The 20,729-nt window shown below is 37.0% G+C and overlaps 1 pseudogene; it reads left to right on the forward strand.

Moving 5' to 3' along the window:
- The first annotated feature begins 16,779 nt into the window (after positions 1-16,779).
- On the forward strand, positions 16,780-19,872 carry LOC115662159 ((+)-neomenthol dehydrogenase-like; annotated as a pseudogene).
- Positions 19,873-20,729: the final 857 nt, after the last annotated feature.

Consider the following 20,729-nt stretch of genomic DNA (forward strand, 5'->3'; position numbering starts at 1 on the left):
AAAATTCTAAAAAATTTTTTGGTCTAGAAATAGGTTTCTATGCTTGGCCAGGATTCCTAATTCTAATTTTGAGATTTTTGAAAATATGGAAAAACAAGCTAAAAATCAGGTGTCAACAGCTGTCCCTCTTTGAGATTGAGCTCGTTAGAGGTTGATCTCAAAGATAAGGTGACACTTGAGTTTTTAGTTGACTCTATGGATAAGACAAAATAGAAATTTCACAACAACTGATTAGGGATCTTGCTTTGAGATTCGTGATCTAATCCAAAAGTTCTCTTTTCAGAACACATTTCAATAGGTTTTTAATGATTGAGAGAGAGAGAGAGAGAGAGAGAGAGAAACTTACCTGTTTGTGAGCGTCTCTTTGTTGTTTATTCTAAAAGTATGAATTGATGGTGGTGATGATTATGATGATTATTCTGATTTCATGGTTTAAGGACGAACCCATGAACCATAAGTTCCTGAGGCTCCTTGCCTGAGGATTTGGAAATTTGCTTGGTAATTCCTCACTAGTAGGACTTAGAAATTTGCTTAGTGGCTCCTCGCCAATAGGACTTGGGGAATTTGCCTAGTGGTTCCTCGCCAGTAGGATTTGGGAATTTGCCTAGCAGCTCCTCGCTAGTAGGACTTTGAAAATTTATCTAGTAGTTCCTTGCTAGTAGGACTTTAGAAATTTGCCTAGTGGTTCCACACCAGTAGGACTTAGGAATTTTGCCTAGTGGTTCATCATCAGTAGGACTTTGGAAATTTTCCTAGTGGCTCCTCACCAGTAGGACTTAGGAATTTTGCCTAGTGGTTCCTCACCAGTAGGACTTAGAAAGAGAAGATTTGCCTAGTGGCTCCTCGCCGGTAAGACTTGATGATTTGCCTAGTAGTTCCTTATTAGTAGGACTTGATGATTTGCTTAGTGGTTCCTCACAAATAGGATTTTGGAAAGAACTCAAGCAATGTCTACCTGGGGCTCCTCGCCTGAGGTCTTGATGATTTGCCTGGTGACTCCTCTTCAGCAGGATTTGAGAAGGCTTCAAACAATGAGTGCCTTATGGTTTTAGACTAACCATGAGTTATGTAATTTTAGGGTTTCATTGACCTTTGTATGGTTTTAGTTGACCAAAAACTCTTTGAGAAGTGGTTTTGAGCTTACCACAAATTGTTTGAAAATTTGGCTTTAAGTTGATCAAAAACTTTTCAAAAACTTTGGTTTGAAGTTAACCAAAAACTATTTGAAACATGGCCTAGAAACATGCATTCTTTGCATTAATGCATTTCAGACAATCAAATTTCCTTTTCAAGGAAATATCTTAACAAATTGCTTGCAATCTTTCAAGAAATGTTTGAAGTAATCATTTGGAAGACCTTCATTAGAAAGGATTTGTCTCAATCTATGAATCTGGTCTTTTCTTCACTAATTGAAATGAGAATTATTTGGTATCCCTCAATTTATTTCTCTTAACCAATCCTCAGGTATTCAGAGATATTCGCAATGTAAACAATCCGATTGATCCGATAAGGTCTTTCGAAGGACCGTAATGTTGGCTTGGTCAGTGGCTATTCAAAGGATAGGCATCTTGAGGCCAAGAAAGGAATTTCATCATAACTTGCTTCGGGTCTACAAGTTAAGAACCTTGAGGACAAGACAAGATATTATTGCATACACTCCTTTGAGTGATGACTTCTTGTCACAAAGTCATGTTTCTACTCTCAACATCCCAATCTGAAGAATCTTTGGGGAGAGGTTGTATTGTTGGTATTGGGTAGGTTCAAAAGGCTCATTTGTTTGAATTCAGGGTTCTTATGAAATTGATGATTTTCTTGGCATCACTACCCTTTTTCTTTTGTCCACTAGGGATTTTTTTTTCATGAACATCAGAGTTCCTTAAATGTTTATCATGATCTCTTTTCTTTCGCCTCACGCTTACTTGTTGTGATCTATGATCTCTCATAGTTTTCGTTTTGCTTTATCATGTCTTTTTCGTCATTTTGAGCTTTCTTTTGAACTCTCTTTTCTTTTTCTTTTCATTTTTTTTGGACATTTGGCCTTGCTTTTACCAGGCACACTGCTTTTTCATGCCCCTAATTCTTTTACATTCTCTAGTCTTTTGATTTCTGTCCTTTTTGAGTTCTAAGGACTCTGTGTCATGCTTTTTCGTTTCTTATCTATTCAAAGTGGATCATATGTTCGTGTTCCAGTGTGAAGAGATGATCACAAATTTAGGGTTCCGAAATGAATATTCAGGCTCAATTGGGTTTTACCAAACGTAATGTGTTTGGGTATAAGAAATGAAGTGCTCTTCTTCCTCTTGGGATGTCTTGAGCTTCTATATGACTTCATATGAAGTTATCACAGAAAAATTGATGCAAGAGTATGCAATAAAATCTTTCTTGATTTTATTCTCCATAGCTGTCAACCACAAACTTCCTAATTTGCCCTAATGTAGGGTGGTTCTTAACATGGTTGTTTTTGAAAAACTTCTCCACTGTTTAGGTTCAAATTTGATTTGCAAGGGATAAACATGTGTTTGGGATAGCGAAATGATTGCCTTTCATCATTTCAATCTATGTAATCATTGCGAACGTCCCCTATTTCCTTCGGATGAGTCTCTTTTCTCACTCACTTCTTCACTTGATTTTGAGTGTATAGGGGACGTGTTTGGATACAACTTACCTTTCATCATTTGAAGGTCTTTCCATTTGATTTGATCCAAACCTTTTCTTCGAAATTTTCCAAAGCCTTTTGTCAAATTATCCATTTTTAGGGAATTTTGATGCTTAATGCATTCTCAAAGAAAGCGTGTTTCAAAAATTTTGATTTGAAACATCTTTAAGGCATATTTCTTTTCAAAACAATCTGTTTTGTTCTGTTCATCCTTCGTATCATTCCGCTTGGGAAAAAAGAAGTTCGATTTTTTTAGAAAAATAACCTCTTTAACACTTGCATTCACGATTTAGGGATACTTATTTGACCAACTTACCAAGATCCCTCTTGCTTGTGTGCTTTTGCTTTGGTTCCACTGGAGATTCATTTTTTTGTTACTCCCTTTTCTTTGTCTCCTTGGAAAAAAGAAGAAAAGCGCATTAGGGGATATCATTAGAAAAATTGAACCGGAAGTGATACCCTCTATGATTTGCCGACTTTGTTGGGGATTCTGAGACCATTGATTATTTCGGACTCTTTTTGCTTTATTCTACAAAACAAACATGCATGTTTATGAAATGCATGATATGCGTGATATGCACATGTTCTAAAGTGACTCAAATCTCTTCTTGAATGTTCATCTTCATTTCATGGGTAGAATATCTTGACAGCATCTGCATTTACAAGATAGGCCAACTCTGTTCCAGCCATATCTACGGGAATTAATGCTCCTCCAGGAAGAACTTTCTTGACAACGTATGGACCTTCATAGTTCGGGGTGAATTTCCCACGAGGATCTGAATTATTGGGAATGACCTTCTTTACTACTAAATCTTCTGCCTTGAAATGCCTTGGTTTCACTTTTCGGTTAAAGGATTTGGCAATCCTTTTTTGAGAGGCTTGACCATAACATATAGCCCTTAATCTTTTTTCATCAATCATGTTGAGTTGTTCATATCTCTGTTGAACCCATTCAGGTTCTGAAAGCTTCAATTGGGATAATATCCTTAACGAAGGAATTTCTATTTCAATAGGTAGCACTGCCTCCATTCCATAAATCAAGGAAAATGGGGTTGCTCTAGTTGATGTTCGAATTGATGTTCGGTATTCCATTAGAGCATACGGCAACCTTTCGTGCCAGTCACGATAATTTTCAGTTGTCTTGGCCAATATCTTCTTGATATTCTTATTTGCTGCTTCAACTGCTCCATTCATTTGCGGGCGATATGGAGACGAGTTTAAATGTCGAATGTGGAAATGTTCGATCAAATCATCTACAATCTTGTTGTTTAGATTTGAGCCGTTGTATGTAATTATTGTTTTTGGAACTCCATATCTAGCAATGATATCTCGACTAATGAATCTCGCAACATTCTTGGCAGTAACATTCGTGTAAGAGTTTGCTTCAATCCACTTGGTGAAATAATCAATTGTAACCAAGATAAACCGGTGTCCATTTAAGGCTTTGGGGTTGATTGGACCAATCATATCGATGCCCCACTTTGAAAATAGCCATGGCTCTAACATTTGATGCAGCTTATTTGGCGGTGCATTGATTCTGTCTCCATAAACTTGACATTGACGACAACACCTCATATGTTGGATGCAATCTGTTTCTATCATCATCCAATAATATCCTAACCTCATAATCTTTCGGGTTAGGAGATGTCCATTCATGTGTGGTTTCACACTCGCCTTCATGAATTTCTTTCATGATCTGTTCAGCTTCCGTAGCGTCCACACATCTTAGTAGAGTTGAATCAAATGATTTCTTGTACAAGGTTTGACCACTGAGGAAGAACTTGTTGGCTATCTTCCTTACAAATTTTATGTCGCTTGGTTGGCTTCCTTCAGGAAATTCCCTAGATTGAAGATACCTTTTGATGTCGTGAAACCATGGTTCGTTGTCAAACTCTGCTTGGATCACCATGCAATGAGCTGGTTGTTCAAGAATATCAATTCTCAATGGTTTGATATCCATACCATCTTCAGCTTGCAGTAGAGATGACAAAGTTGCATGAGCATCTGCAAAATGATTCTGAGCTCTTGGAAGATAATCAAATGTTATTTCTTCGAACTCTTCTATCATTTCTTCTACGTATCTGTGATAGGGGATTAGCTTGGCATCTCGAGTTTGCCATTCACTAGTTGTTTGTAATATGATGAGCATAGAATCTTTATATACTTGCAATCTCTTTATTTTCATTGAAAGGGCTAGTTGTAAGCCGAGAATGCATGCTTTATACTTAGCGACATTATTGGTGCATGGAAATACCAATTTCGCATATACCGGATAATGTTGGCCTTCTGGGGAGATCAGCACTGCCCCAGTTCCTGATCCAGATAAGTTGATTGCACCATCAAAATACATGGTCCATTTATTGTCGACTAGTGTTAATATATGATCATCAAGTTGTTCTTCTTCAGGATTGGTGATATTCTGCGAATTTTCCGCCAACATGTCTGCTATTGCTCGTCCTTTGACTGACTTTTGTGATGAACTTCTGATATCAAATTCTGACAACAGGACTTGCCACTTTGCTAATTTCCCGACCAAGGAGGATTTCTCAAGAAGGTACTTAATCGGATCATTCTCAGTCAATAGCAAAATTTGGTGATGGAAGGTGTATTATCTTAATCTGTGTAACACCCACATCAACGCAACACACGTCTTTTCGACTGCTGGGTAATTCATCTCTGATATCGTGAACAAGCACAACTCTTAACAACTCATGGTGAATCGTCAAGTATAGGATTAGCGGGATCCTAGGGACTGGGGGTACCGGCATTGGTGGGCATACCGGATATTCTTTGATCTTGTCAAAGGCTTATTGACATTCTGCATCCTACTTTACTTTGGCATTTTTCTTCAACAATTTGAAGAATGGTTTAGCAGTTTCAGAAAGCTGATAGATGAAACGAGCAATGTAGTTCAATCGCCCCAATAGATTTCTCACTTCTTTTACCGTAGAAGGAGTCTTTAAGTCGTATATTACCTTTATCTTGGAGAGATCTATTTCGATGCCCCTGCTACTGATCACGAATCCTAGCAGTTTGCCAGATTTTGCTCCAAATGCACATTTATTGGGGTTTAGTCGCAACTTGTATTTTCTGAGTCTTTCAAACAACTTGCGAAACACTTCAACATGATCTTCTCCTTGTTTGGATTTTGCGATCATGTCATCCACATATACTTTGACCTCTTTATGCATCATATCGTGGAACAAAGTTACCATTGCTCTTTGATACGTGGCACCAGAATTTTTCAAACCGAAAGGCATCTCCTTATAACAGAATATCCCCAATGGTGTTATGAAGGATGTCTTCGCCTTATCCTCTTTTTTTATGAGGATTTGATTATATCCTGAGAAACCATCCATGAATGAAAATGTTTCGAATCCAGCAGTGCTATCCACTAATACATTGATATGTGGAAGCGGAAAGTCATCTTTAAGGCTTGCTTTATTTAGGTCGCAATAATCGACGCAAACCCGTACCCGACCATCTTTCTTCATTACGGGTACTATGTTGGCAACCCATTCTAGATATGGTATCACTTCGTTGAAACCGACTTTGTGCAATTTCATAACTTCTTCTTCTATCTTCTTTGCCAATTCCGGCTTTGTTCGCCTAAGTTTTTGCTTCTTTGGAGGAATACTTGGATCGATTGGCAAAGCATGTTCAACTATGTTCGGATCAAGACCTGACATATCAGCGTAGGACCATGCGAATATATCTTGATACTCTCTAAGTAACTCGATAATTCTTTCTGCTTCTGTTGATGAAAGACTTTCTCCAATCTTAACTTCTTTGGGATTCTCTTTATCACCTAGATTAATGGTGATTGTCTTCTCTAATGTGAGTGGCTTTGATTCTTCATGACGAATCCATTCCTTTCTGACCCATTCTTCACCCTCATTATCTTCTTCGATATCACAGGCGATCTCTTTGAAAAGATTTGGGCCACATAATAACCTATTATGGATATGCGAATGCTCATGCTTGACATGCAGCAAACATGGTTAGTAATCGCATACAAAGTATAACAATGCATGTGGTTTCATGAAAAGCCTTTTGGAAATTCATTTTGAAGTCCATTTTGAAAGAATAGAACGACAGAGAGCTAGTTCTCATATCATTAGACTTCCTTGTTCTTAAAAATCATTTTCGCAATGAGAAGCAATATAGAAACCCAAAGCCTCAAGCCTCATGAATGAGGACTCTCAGGATGCCGAACAGGTGAAATTTGCTGAATCATTCCAAATTGTCATATAGCTCTTAGTGGGCAATAAGCGGTTTCACCACTCAATCCAAGCAACGGTACCAAATTGCTTTCTTGGCAAGTAATTTGGGCTTTCGCTATCTTTGGCCACTGAATTCTCCATTGAAATTGGTCAGGAGTCAATGCTCTAATGAAGTTCGCTCATTCGTGAAAGGAGTATTTTGGTAGTTTATTTTGGAGTTTCAGATACTTCTCAATTGGGTTGGTAGATGAATTGATCTCTCGAATGCGCATATGACGTTTCCAAGGTCGGATATGTGAAATAAACCACACAGAAAGTAACCCGGCTGAAGCTTGAAGTATACCTTTTTGTTGATTCTGGTATTTGTTCGACAAAATGATAGTCTCCGCCAAGAGCATATTGGAGAAGTCCCATTTTAGGCAAGCTTGCCTAGCGATTACTGCAACAAGAGGATTCAATCCGATCCTTGATGTAGGGAATAAGACGAATCCGAAAAAGGCAAGAATGAAAACTCTTGCGGAAGTATTTCCAGTTTCTTTTGGCAATTTGGAGTAATTGGCTACCAAATAGGATAGAGGAAATCTCCCAGTATTAGACTTGATCAACTTTTCCACTTGAGGAGTCTTCAAGTTTAAGAATTCGGCTATAACACTTGTGGGCTTTAATCCAATTGGAGGTTCAATGATTCTTGACTTGAAATCAATCCCAGTGGTTGCCTTATACTCTTCTAGTGTAGGTACCATCTCGTGCTCACCCAATTGAAATGTAGCAGTGGTAACTTCCCAAAAATTAGATAATGCTTGAATTAAGCTCACTTGGTATTCAAGATTAATGAACTTGAACAAATACCCGAGTCCTTTCCTCACATATGCTTTGTTGTCCTTTGTCATGTTTGCCCCACTATGCCAAAAGCTCCTTCTTTGGAATCGGGACGACTTGTATGTCTAATTTTCTCATTTCGATCTAAAGCATGCAAAAGAAATTCATTATTATTCACCATGAATTACTGATTAATTTTAATGCCTCCATTTTGAGGTAAAATGGAGGTAAAGTACATTTGCATACCTAGAAAGTAATGCAAATGTCACTTTAAATTCGTTTAGGCCTTAAAAGAGCATATACATGAAATCAAGGATGAATTCAATGTTTGATGTAAATGCCCATTTTGTCATACTCCATTTAGACCATAAAGTCATAAACTATGGTTTATAACTTCGAATACATCGAAATGAATGAATAAACATTTGAATTACATCAAAAATTCGCCATGGACCTATATATTTCATCTAAAAATGAAAGAATGGTCATAATGGAGTACGACACCCTAATCATTCATTCTAATATGAAAGGGCATTTAGACCAATCATTGATTGTCATTTAGGCATTTTTTTTGAAAATGTGCGAACTAACTTGCATAACTGTAAAAGAAGGAAATGAAACGATACTTACTTACCAGAATGTTTTGGTTTGGTTTTAGGTATACCAACTACAAAGACAAGCGAATGCAACTAGTGAGGTTTTGACGCCTAAAAGGGTAGAATATGCTAAAGATTCAAGGTCACCACATTAATGGATAAGGGATTCCATTCCAATAGGCAATCAGCCTAAAGTAATGGAATATTATTCCATCTCGGTGATCGGTATTGCATTTAAACGATCCCATGAGCAATCGGCTTACAGTTTCGCCTAAACACATACCTCCTAAGGGTAGTCCTAAATGTAGCCGGGGTTGGGCCACGGGTGGTGTGTGCTAATGGTGTAGTGCTAAAGCCATTTAAAGGCACGCATAACAATTAATAACCAAACAGCACTTCTAAAATAATCATTTCACATTCATTCCCAATACCATCCTGCAAAACAAAGATTAGCAAAGACTACACCCCTTATACCTCCCGTCTACAAAACTATTTAACACAATCATTAGCGGGACGTACCTGGGATCCTTGCGAGCACAAAACACAAGCGTATCATTCTATCTAGGCCTAAGTCCACTTAGAAAAGGTAACTCCCCAGCGAAGTCGCCAAGTCTGTTGCGCCGCGCTTGTTTTTGGCTTTCGGGGGTTGGGCGCTAAGGAGGTATTTCCGTGCAAGGGTCTCTCTCAGACCATACCTCACATGACAGCGGATGGTAATTTCCTATTTAGTCTAAGTTTTCGATTTTAGAGTTGCACTAGTCATTATTGGTAGGTTGACTAGAAACCTAATCGGGGTATAAGAGAAATACCACGATTCTACGAACTAGAGATTCTGAATACGGGGACTTGGTTATGCTAATGATCCCAAATTGAGATCCCTAACACCCTTTCGGTACCTAAGAACGATATGATGTCTAATGTGTCATGCAAGTTTTCGAGGCTTATCCACTAATCCTATCCATTCTAATTGTGAGGAATTAATCAATTAAGAATTAAATGCGCAATCAATGTCAATTAAACCAAACAATCCTAAATTGTCTCTAAAAAATGAAATTTAAACAAAACATCCAAACCCTAATGAAGCCCTAAAAGCTTATTCATTCCATGATTTGTGTCTTTTTAGGGTTTTAGGGTTTTTTAGGGGTTATAACCTCTGAATTTGGGATTTTCTAAAAATGCCACTTGGGCACTTCCTAAAATTCTAATTTCACTTGCAAAGGTTGGCCATAGTGTTTTTGAACCATTCTGTGAGTTTTTGAGATTTTTGATTTTTTTTTCGAAAAATTGATTTTCTAAGAATTAATACTTCCGAGAATTGATTTTTATCATTTCTTCTGAAATTTTTTCTGTGATTTTGCAGTTTTTATGGATTTTTGAATTTTTCCAATTTTTTATTTGTATTTTCTGAATTTTCTGAATTTTTATGAATTTTCTAAATAATTTTGAATTTTTATGAAATTTTCTAATTTTCTAAAATTTTCTGAATTTTCCGAAATTCTCTGAAATTTTTTATATGTTTTTCTGATTATTATTATTATTATTTTTTAATGAATTTTCTATTTTTTATTTTTATTTTTATTTTTTTTAGATTTTTTATATTATTTTTTGAATTTTCCCGCTGGGAGATTGAACCGGATCGGCCGGTTCAACCCGGTTCAGCCTGGCCGAACCGGGTGTTGTCGGCGCCAGCGTCGATCATTTCCTCCGGCGGGCACGACGCCAAACGGCGCTGTTTCGGCCCCCTTCCGGCGAGCAGTTGGTGGGCATGAATCCCAACTTAACGTTTTCAAGGCTGCTACTTTAAGCTCTTCTCCGGCGACCTTCCGGCGATATTCCAACATTAATTTTTGGTTCTGTGACATCCTCTTATTACTGACTATTAACCCGACTTATTCAGTTCGTCGCCGGACCTCTGCCGGCCGGCAAGATTCAAGCCCAAAGAGCCTAAACCATTTCTGACTAAAACTTGCATTTCCAAAACTCAAACCATTACCATACTCGCCCTAATTGTCTAGATCGCTTCTAATCAACACCAAATCATCAAACAAAGTTAAAGAAAGCCTACTTGAACAGCTTAGGACCACAAGAGATTCTCCAACAAGGGTATCCGAACTCCGGCGAAGGGGTTTTATGCACGGCCAACTCGGTTCATACTCGTTTAACGCCCAAAATGCAATCAAGTAACACAAAACATGATCAGAAACAAGTTTTGAACATCTAGAAAGCCAAAATTACGATTAAAATGGCATAAACAACAAGATAGAACCAAATCATATTTTCTGGAATTTCGTCTAAACCGTGACAAGGATCGAAGTTTACCTTCTCCGAATATGGTCAAATCTTTGTTTCCGAGCTAATCAATCGCCGTGTAACTCTTCCTTGACACAAGAACTTCGAGCTGGAGGTCTCGACTTTGACAAAACACCTCTGAATCGGTTGGCCGAGCTCACGTTTTAGGCCTTCGCGGTTGACCGAACCGAACCAATTGTAAGGAGGGAGATCACGACCAGACCCTGATTTGCCAGCGCTCCGCCGTCTAGGGCGGCGCCGATTGCTCAGGTAGGGGACCTCTAACCTCTTCTCTCTCTAGTTTTCTCTCTATTTCTCTCTCTTCTCTTTCTCTGGCATTTCGTCGAGCACGTTCTGTATGCGCAATAATGTTCTTCTCTTGTTTTTTTGACCAATTTTCCCGCTCAAAATCAGTTATTCACCCACTTAGAATTGGTTGTAACGATTCTCTGGCGTCAGCTGGAGATTCTCCAACTGGCCGGCTCGATTTTCACGTGCTCAATTACTCAAGGTAAGTAGGAAAAGTTGCGGGTTTGAACTGTTTTTTCTGGGTTTTGTGCATTGGGCGAACCAGGCGAAGGGGATGACTGACCCGGCAGGCTCGATTTTGTCTAAAAATCCAAATTAAGCCCAATTTTAACCGAATTTTCAAAATTAAACCCCAAAATTGAATTCCTCATCACATTTTGAACCCAAATATGTTATTTTCGTCAATTTTTTACATAATCATGTCCAAGATTTTCAAATTTTTGTACTCGGGTTATTGGGGTTTTGTTCAATTCGATGCCTAAATGACCTAATTAGGAAAAATTGGTGCCAAAATTGAATTACCCACGTCTGATTAACCCTAGAAATGATGGTCTCATGGTTCGACAATTTCGAATTGGACACGATTCCCAATTTGGGCTCAAAATTCCTAATTTCCAATTGAATTTTGGGGCTTTCTGATTTCTTTGACAAATTGTGCAATTGGACTGACCATTGTGTAATTCAAGGTCACAGAATCATTTGTTGTGAAGACACTATGACTTAAAAATGACTAGAAAAGATTTAGTTGCATTTTTGGTCCAATTCGGGTTTGATTTTGCCCAATTTTGGGAAAAACGCATTCCCGATTGAGATTTTCCAAAATTGATGATGCATTAATGAAATTGGATTTAAAAGGAGACTAATGACTATTTTTATGGAATTTTTGGATTCCAGTTGCTATTTTTCTTGATTTTCTTCCTTATTTTGACTAAAAGAAATTGAGAAAAATTCAAGAAAATTCTAAAAATTTTATTTTTGGTCTAGAAATAGGTTTCTAGGCTTGGCCAAGATTCTTAATCCTAATTTTGATATTTTTCAAAATATAGAAAAACGAGTTAAAAATTAGGTGTCAATAACAACAACCAAATTACGTGATATGAATATGAAGAAAGAACATATATTGTTCTATTCATTGTCTTTAAGGTTTCAATTCAGGCAATCTCTTGCTAAGGAGTCAATCTTTTACTTTTATTTCTCCTTTCCATAGGTTTGTTGTGAAAACTTTTAGTTATGGAGTGTCGGGTAATTTTTCTTCAATATCATATTTTGTTGATAGTCTGACAAGTTTTTTTCGCAAAAAGTCCGTGGCTCTCTCTCTCTCTCTCTCTCTCTCTCTCTCTCTCTCTCTCTCTCTCTCTCTCGTCCTTTATATACACTCTTGTCAAAAGAAAAAAAGCTGAAGTTATTGTGCATTAGCAGAATCAGGAAAAAGATAAACATGTAATGCAAGGAAGACATCTAGCTGTATCCCATTAGATTTATTTCTTTTCCTTTCTGTATTTAACAATTATAATGAAGTCATCGTAGAGAAATTACATAACTTCATGCTGACAAAAGCCATCATACGATTTGTAGATACATTTTCAAAATGAGATGATTAAATAAAACCTATTTTGATTTCTAAAATCCAAGCAAACAGTGACTAATATTACCAAGACATCTTATAGGTCTTCTTTGCTACTTGAGCTACATGGATGCTAATAACATCTGCATTGAAAGATTAGGTCCGAAATGATTTATGATTCTCGATTAAATAGGCCTGAATCATGCTAAGCTTCCGAATCCAATTGTTTAATCATCAATCAAAACATACTTGATGAGAATTTTCCGCGACATAGAGATCACTTCTTTTTCCCCCATAAAAACCCATCTTATTCAACCCATTTCCATGTCCATTTCAAATTCATCATCAGTGGAATGTCCATCTCAGTTATATCTACTGTGTGACGAACTAAATAAGGGTTCCCGACAGATTGACAGGTCTAGATTGTAAATCGTGGTGCCTAACAGATTGATATTTAGTATGCGACTATCTTTCGATGTTTTCCTTGATTACATTTTCTCATCTTGACTTGACTTTCTTTCGTACCGTGAATGCCCGCCCTTGAGTCTACACAGGAACTGCGTCATTGCATACCCCATTCGTGGTATTTTCCTGCACCTCTCATACTCGAGGTCGAGAGAAAAAACAAGCAGGGAAAATTATCGAAAAAGGTTTAAATCTATTGCAATTGTGCCAATTCAGTACTAAACTTTTTTTTTGTCAATTGAGTCATAAACCTTTTGTATTTGTGCCAATTTTGGCCATAAATCGTTGAGTGAGGGGAACAATTTTTAATAATATTCTAATATTTTTTTGAATTATTACTTATTTTTTTCTTTTTTTCCCTTTTTTGTCGTTTCTTTCTCTTTCTTTTTTTTTTCTTCCCTTCTTCCTCTGGAAGGCAAGGGTGACCTCGCCGACCACTGGAGAGAGCGAGCCTTGCTGGCCCTTGCCTCTGGTTGGTTGCCAAGGTCCGGTGACTAGCCAAAGGAAGAAAAGAAGAAGAAAAAAAAGAAATGGAAAGAAAAGAAAAAAAAGGAAAAAAATAAATATTCGAAAAAATATTATCATTTTATTAAAAATTATTCACGTCAGCCCCACGTAAAACGGTGGGCGTCTATGTTTAGCATTTTCGGCCAATTTTGGCTGGATGGACTAAATTAGCACAAAGGCAAAAAGTTTATGACTCAATTGTAAAATCAAAAAAGGCTTGGGACTGAATTGACGTAATTGCAATAGATTTATGACTTTTTTGGTAATTTTCCTAAAGTGAGCACAGTGACTTGCAAAGGATAACCTATGAGTCCATGACCTTGCACCTTGTATGTAAACAAGCAAATTGAACAGTTTAGTTGCTTTTCCTTTCTAAACAGTGGACACTTCGCAATCAAATGGCAAAATCAACAAAGAGGTATTCTAATTCTCTAAGGGAAAATTTTCCAAAAAATCCTAAATCTATTGCACTTTTGCCAATTTAGTTCTAAACCATTTAATTGTGTCAATTGAGTCCATATTGCCAATTTTGGCCAGTAACCACTGATGTGGATGACCGGCGTTAACGTGGACGTTTTTAATAATGTTTTAATATTTTTTGAATTTTCCTTTTTTTCTTTTCTTCTTTTTTCTTTCTTTAATTTTTTTCTTTTTTTCTTTTCTTTTCTTTTTTCTGTTTCCCTCTACCGGCCATCGTTGGGCCTCGTTAATGACTGGTGGAGGTCGTCAGCCATTGCTGGTAGAGCAGATAATTGAAAATCCTTGGGTCACTAGTGCAAATCTGGTTCCTGGCACATGATTAATTTGTATAAGTATCCATTCCATAAACTAATTGATATCTACAACTTAATTTCTATGAATTGACATACATATTCATTAATAGTATAGATCATCATACAACCTTATCCATCTAGGTATCTGGAACTATATTCCTTTATTTTAAAGCTGAGGAAAATTTCCAGAAAGAGTAAAAAGAGTATCTACACGTAAAATATCCAAATTAGATTATCTTTTTTATTTCTTTTGTAATATCATTTCATATTGTGTCTCCTCTCGTTCAAAATCAAAATATGAATACTTCATAAATATATGTGAAAGGTTCACTTAGTTAATTGAAAGACCCAAGCAAAGGTCTAGTCTAGTTTCAAGGACTTAATGGATGGGAATAGCCAAGATTGATATGAGATACAGTAAGAATAGAATTCGATCCCTTTCATTTCTTGTTATTTTCTTTTTTCATATTCTATTTATTCATTCTCTCCTACGCGACGTTCTAGAGCGCGTATAAGTTATGTGCGCGATACAAAGTTCATAAAGTGGAACTCTTTTAATTCATCCTAGTGGCTCAATGAGCATCTTGTATTTCATAAAAATTAGGGGCAATATAATCCTTACGTAAGGGCCATCCTATCCAACTTTCAAGCATTAATATTCGTTTAAGTCATGGATGAGTACCATAACAGATTCCCAACATATCATAAAGTTCCCATTCTTGAAAATCCACACTTTTCCAAATCCAGAAAACAGACGGAATTTGAGGATTACTCCTCGGGGCAAATACTTTTATGCATACCTCTTCTGGTTGGTCTATACCATACTCTATTCTTGTAAGATGATACACACTAGCTAACAGTCCATCGGATGCTACATCATAAGCACATTGGGAACGTAGATAATTGTAACAATATACATATAAAGTGATAGCAATGGAATGCCAATCCTTAGGCTTTATTTGTGAAGTCTCTATTCCTTGATAATTGAAGCCCAAAGATCTATGAACTAATCCATGCTTGACTAGCCAAGCAGACAAACGATCCTGCATCTTTTTTATCTACAACATTTTGATTTGTATTTTATTTGTATAAGTAGTTCACATTTACGATGAAATGAAATTTATGAAGATTAATTTGTTGTTTATTATATACAAAGGAATGCTGCTAAATTCACTAATTCATGGGAAGATCCTAAACTTTTGTATTTGAAAAATGTTTCACTAGGCCTCAATTATGGCCGGTGGAGGTCGCCAGCCTTAGGCGAGGGTCGCCCTCGTGATGCCTTTTCGAATCGGGTGAGGGTTGCCACAGGTGAGGGCAGCCCTTGCCAGAGGCCAGCAACCTCCACCGGCCATTGACGAGGGCCGGCGGAGGGAAAAAGGGAAAAAAGAAAAAAAAGAGAAAAGGAAAGAAAAAAAGAAGAAGAAGAAGAAGAAGAAAGAAAGTAAAGAAGGAAAACAGAAGAAAAGAAAAATAAGGAAAAATAAAAAATATTAATAAAAAATTGAAAAATATTAAAATATTATTAAAAATTATACACGACAACGTCAGTGTGTCACATAGCATAACCGGCGTTCATGTCAGCGATTTATGGCAAAAATTAGCCGGATGGACTCAATTGGCGAAATGTGAAAATGTTTAGAACTCAATTGGTACAATTAAAAAGTTTAGGATTGAATTGATAAAAATATAATAAGTTTAAAATTATTGGATGATTTTCCAATATTCTAATGTGTAAATTTGTTTGCTCTTCCTCTTACCTAAAGACTTTCTTATTCTTTTCGGTATTTAGCTGCACAGTCGTTACAGGGAATTCCCCAATCATCAAAATAAAAAGAGAATAGAAAAAGAAAAGGCCTTGCATTTGCATATGTATGATTAAGAATTTAAAGTTTTCCTATGAAAAAAAGCGACTCACTCGACTGTCTGGTTTGTTAAAATCTTTTTCAGTCTTGCTTTCACTGAAAATGAAAATGAAGACCGTTTCCACTTTTCATTAATTTGTTTTCTTGGGTATATGAAATGCAGAATTTCTTTTTGAAACTGAAATTAGAAGAGCCTGTTTTGTTTGTTGCCATTTTAGAAAATCTTCTCGAAACATGCAGTCCCTAAAGATGCCTACGGAAAAAGACATTACCCGCCATCGCTCTAATCCGAGGTCACTTAGCAACTCTATTTCCGTTGCCGACATAGCTGTATCTCTGCTTTTATATACGATGTTGGGTTTCAGGCAAGTTTTTCTTTCACAATCACATAATGTGGATAAAGTCTGATGAGTTCTTTTCCGTAGAAGGTCCTAGGCTCTCTCTCGGTCTCTCTCTCACAATGACTTCAGTTTAGGTTTCTAGAGGAGGGGCTAATCCTTTTTCCTCCTTGCCGCAAGGTCCTACTCCGGCAGACTTCTTATATGTATATGGTAAATAAGCAGGTTGAAGCTTAAAAGTCATTGAGTGCTAACCAGTGAAATCAATTCACTTTAATAGCTGAATTTCTGTTGCCCAAGATAGCTGTATCTCTGCTTTCGTGTAAGCTGTTGGTCAATCTTCGATCAAACGTATTCGATGACGATTTTCTGCCACCTAACGATCACTTCCTTTTACCCTATAAATTTCCATCTTATTGAACCCATTTCCATGTCCATTTCAAGATCATCATCAATGGCAGACTCCAAATCTAAGAGGTAACACAACCATCAACCCTCAAACCTTTTCTTTTTCTTTTAATTCCTACCGATTTCGTTTTGTTCTGCTAATTTTTTTTTTCCCATTTTCGTTGTCCTCCTCTCATTTTTTTTGTAGGTATGCAGTTGTTACAGGATCAAACAAAGGCATTGGATTTGCCATATGCAAGCTTCTGGCTTCCAAAGGGATTGTGGTGGTATTAACCGCGAGAGATGAGAAGAGAGGACTTGAAGCTGTGGACAAGCTGAAACTAGAGTCTGGCCTCTCCGACCACGTCTTCTTCCACTAGCTCGATGTCTCCAATCGTGCCAGCATTTCATCGCTTGCAGACTTCGTTAAGCACCAGTTTGGAAAGCTCGATATTCTGGTACGTCCCTAAGAATCATAATACTGGCCTCGGTGTTTCTTTTAGAACCAATAAAGACCCAGAATGTTGTGCCCCCAACATCTATGCAGAGTTAATGATGTATTGCAGATAATCTTTTTGTAGTACTATGAATATTTTCTCTAGTACTTTTTGCACTCTGCTTTGCGACTGGCCTTGTGCCTTTATCGTGATGATAAAATTTCTTTTCCAGGTGAACAATGCTGGTGCCCCGGGATGCATTGTGGATGGTGATGTTTTAAGAGCAGCCGGCATGGGAAGGGTATGGTTTTCGTTTCTCTGATCATGGTGTTCAGAGAGAAACTTAATTGAACTATTAATTGGCTTAAACACAAAAGGGGCGCTAGTTATCCACTTGAAGGTCATGGCAAATAAGGGCCCGCATGGAATACATTCTGGAGCAGAAATTCTACTCCTGAATGTATTTCGGAACAGAAAAGCGTTTGTTAAAAAATTTCCGGAACGTATTCTGGAGCAATTTTTGCATTCTGAAATAAAAACGCATTTGGTAAAACTTCATTTTTTTTTTGGCTCCGGAATGAATTTTTGCTTCTAGAATGAGTTTTGGCCCAAAAAAGAGAAGCTACTTTTTGTAGCCTCTCTCTTCCAGAATGGATTCTAGCCCAAATTTCCTTCTTTATAAGAAATCAAAAATTTCAAAAAATCAAAAAATAAAAAATTTTAAAATTTCACAGAATGGCTTAGAATACCTGTGGTTACCCACTTTGATTGAAATTTTAAATTTTTTTAAGTGCCCAAAAAAAATCAAAAAATCAAAAATTTCAAAATTTTACAAAATGGCTTAGAATACTTGTTGCCACCCATTTTGAGTGAAATTTAAACTTTTTGAGGTATCCAAAAAAAATTAAAACATAAAAAAATTTAAAATTTTACATAATGGTTTAGAATACCTGCGGCCACCCACTTTGAGTGAAATTTAAATTTTTTTAGGTGCCCAAAAAAAATCAAAAAATCAAAAATTTCAAAACTTCACAGAATGGCTTAGAATACCTGTAGCCACCCACTTTGAGTGAAATTTAAATTTTTTGAGGTGCCCAAAAAAAAAATTAAAAAATTAAAAATTTCAAAACTTCACAAAATGGCTTAGAATACCCGTGACCATCCACTTTGAGTGAATTTAAATTTTTGAGGTGCCCAAAAAAATTTCAAAATTTCACATAATGGCTTAGAATACCTGTAACTACCCACTTTGAGTGAAATTTAAATTTTTGGGCACCTCCAAAAGCAGAAATTTGCTTCTGTTTCGTCAAATAGATTTCTCTTCCAAAAATCAATTTCTGGAGCAGAATTAGTCCTGCTTTATCAAACAGATTTCTTCTCCAAAAATCAATTTCTGGCAAGAATTTGATTTCTGGAGCAAAATGGATTTCATGCGCACCCTAAAGGTCTGAGACGTCATTGTCATCTTTTCAGTCTTGTGGAGTGATTGAAACTTGAAAGGGATTCCTTCATGAGAGCATGATGCGAATTATTGTGATTGAAGTTGTGACACTTTCACCGTCCTAGTAAGTTTTACCTGATTACGAATAAAAGTCGTGAAAAGAAGAAGCATTCAAGAATCAGCCGGTGTGAACTAGCATTGTGATCCAAACACAATGTTCCTTGATCTGATTTCTTGCGGCTAACTCCTTCTATAAGATGACATGATGAGCTCCTGGAGTTTAAGATACATATTCCATGTTGGACCTTGCCAATTCTGAGACCTCTGATTGTCCTTCCTAACATTCTCTATGGAATGATGCAGGAGCAATTTAATTGGAGTGATATCTTGACGACGACATACGAGTTAACTGAAGAGTGCATTAGCGTCAACTATTATGGTGCCAAAAGGATTGTTGATGCACTCATTGGTCTCCTCCAACTATCGAACTCGCCGAGGATTGTTAATGTTTCCTCCGGCGCCTTGAAGCTAGTGGTAAGAAGTGTCAAAGTACATTACTCCAGAGTTATTTCCCGGTAACTTAAGAATGGAAATTGACCCTTGAGTTATAACATCGAAAGCAAACCCCATTTTTGCAAGAGAATACAAAGATTTCACTTCGAGGTCTTTTCTTCAAATCAAATTACATGGAGCTTTAAGAAAAGCTAGACTAGTTTTTCTAGAGAATGAATAACATTTCAATCATCTTTCTGACCTTGTGATCAGTTTTTCCCGGATGGCTAGGCTAAGAATGTCTTTAGCAATGCCGAACGCCTCACAGAAGAAAATGTGGATGAAGTGTTGAAGGAGTTTCTAAAAGATTTTAGGCAAGGTTCTCTTGGGACCAAAGGCTGGCCTACTTCTCATTCTGCCTATATAGTTTCTAAAGCAGCATTAAATGCTTATACAAGGATTTTAGCAGCTAAGTACCCCACGTTTCACGCAAATTGTGTCTGCCCTGGATTTGTCAACACGGATATGTCACACCACTCCGGGTTCTTGACTCCGAAAGAAGGCGCAGAGGGTCCCGTTAGTTTGTCCTTGCTGCCCAATGACGGCCCATCTGGCAAATTCTTTCTAAGGATGAAAGAAACGTCCTTCCTTTTGTATGAAGAAATTTTCCATCTAAATGGCGAAAAAGTTGTAATGCCTAATTTTAATTGAAGATGTTTCGTGTTCAAATGAGGGAATGTAGACATTTGCAATACATTGTATTTGTGTGAGATGTCGGCAAATAGCTATTGATAAAAAAAAGAGAATAATTAGGAGATAACGGAAAATAAGAATGTGACATCCGATATTTTTGACTTAGGATAATAATATTTAGGATGATTTGTTGTGACCGTTACTGCCCGTAGTCCGATGTGGTAAGATTAAGTTAGTAGATATTAACATGTGCGTTGATGGTGTAGAGAGCGGTAACCGATTTGCTGCCATTTTAGTTGTAGAAAGGGATGGATATGCTCCAAATTACTTGTTTGATGATTTTCAAGCTTTAAATTTACTGAGTCAAGATTTTTTCGGCATCCATTATCTTTCACTAGCGGGTTCAAAAATTTTTTCGAATTTATTAGTATATTAAATGAACATTGATTTTTTCTTCTTGTCATACCGATACAGCTGTCGCTTTGGCAATTATCAAATATCTACTTTGGGAACCATTTGATTTAAGCCATTTGTCTCTCATTGGAACTTGCCACCTCTTCATATTTACTACCAATGATTCCAATTGACATGCCTTGATGACATTATACTTAGCTTAAGTAAATGACATAGCACATTCCATCATCAATTTTAACCTTGCCTCATTAAAAGCAAGTGATGGATCATCTCTGTCGTGACCTACCCTCCGCGGTGCACCACTAAGGGGTTCGACTAATGGATTATTAAGTCTAAGCCTAATTTGGCAAGCCCTACCAATTCGCAACTTAGGGTTTAAGTTCTTAACATGCAAATGTTTTCATGCTGGAGTTGCCACTAATCTATTTGCAGTAGGTCAATTAGAAACCTAAATAAAACAT

The sequence above is a fragment of the Syzygium oleosum genome, unplaced genomic scaffold (assembly GCF_021117445.2).
Source record: "Syzygium oleosum isolate NSW1041296 unplaced genomic scaffold, Sole_v2.1 Sole_v2.18, whole genome shotgun sequence".
Taxonomy (NCBI): domain Eukaryota; kingdom Viridiplantae; phylum Streptophyta; class Magnoliopsida; order Myrtales; family Myrtaceae; genus Syzygium; species Syzygium oleosum.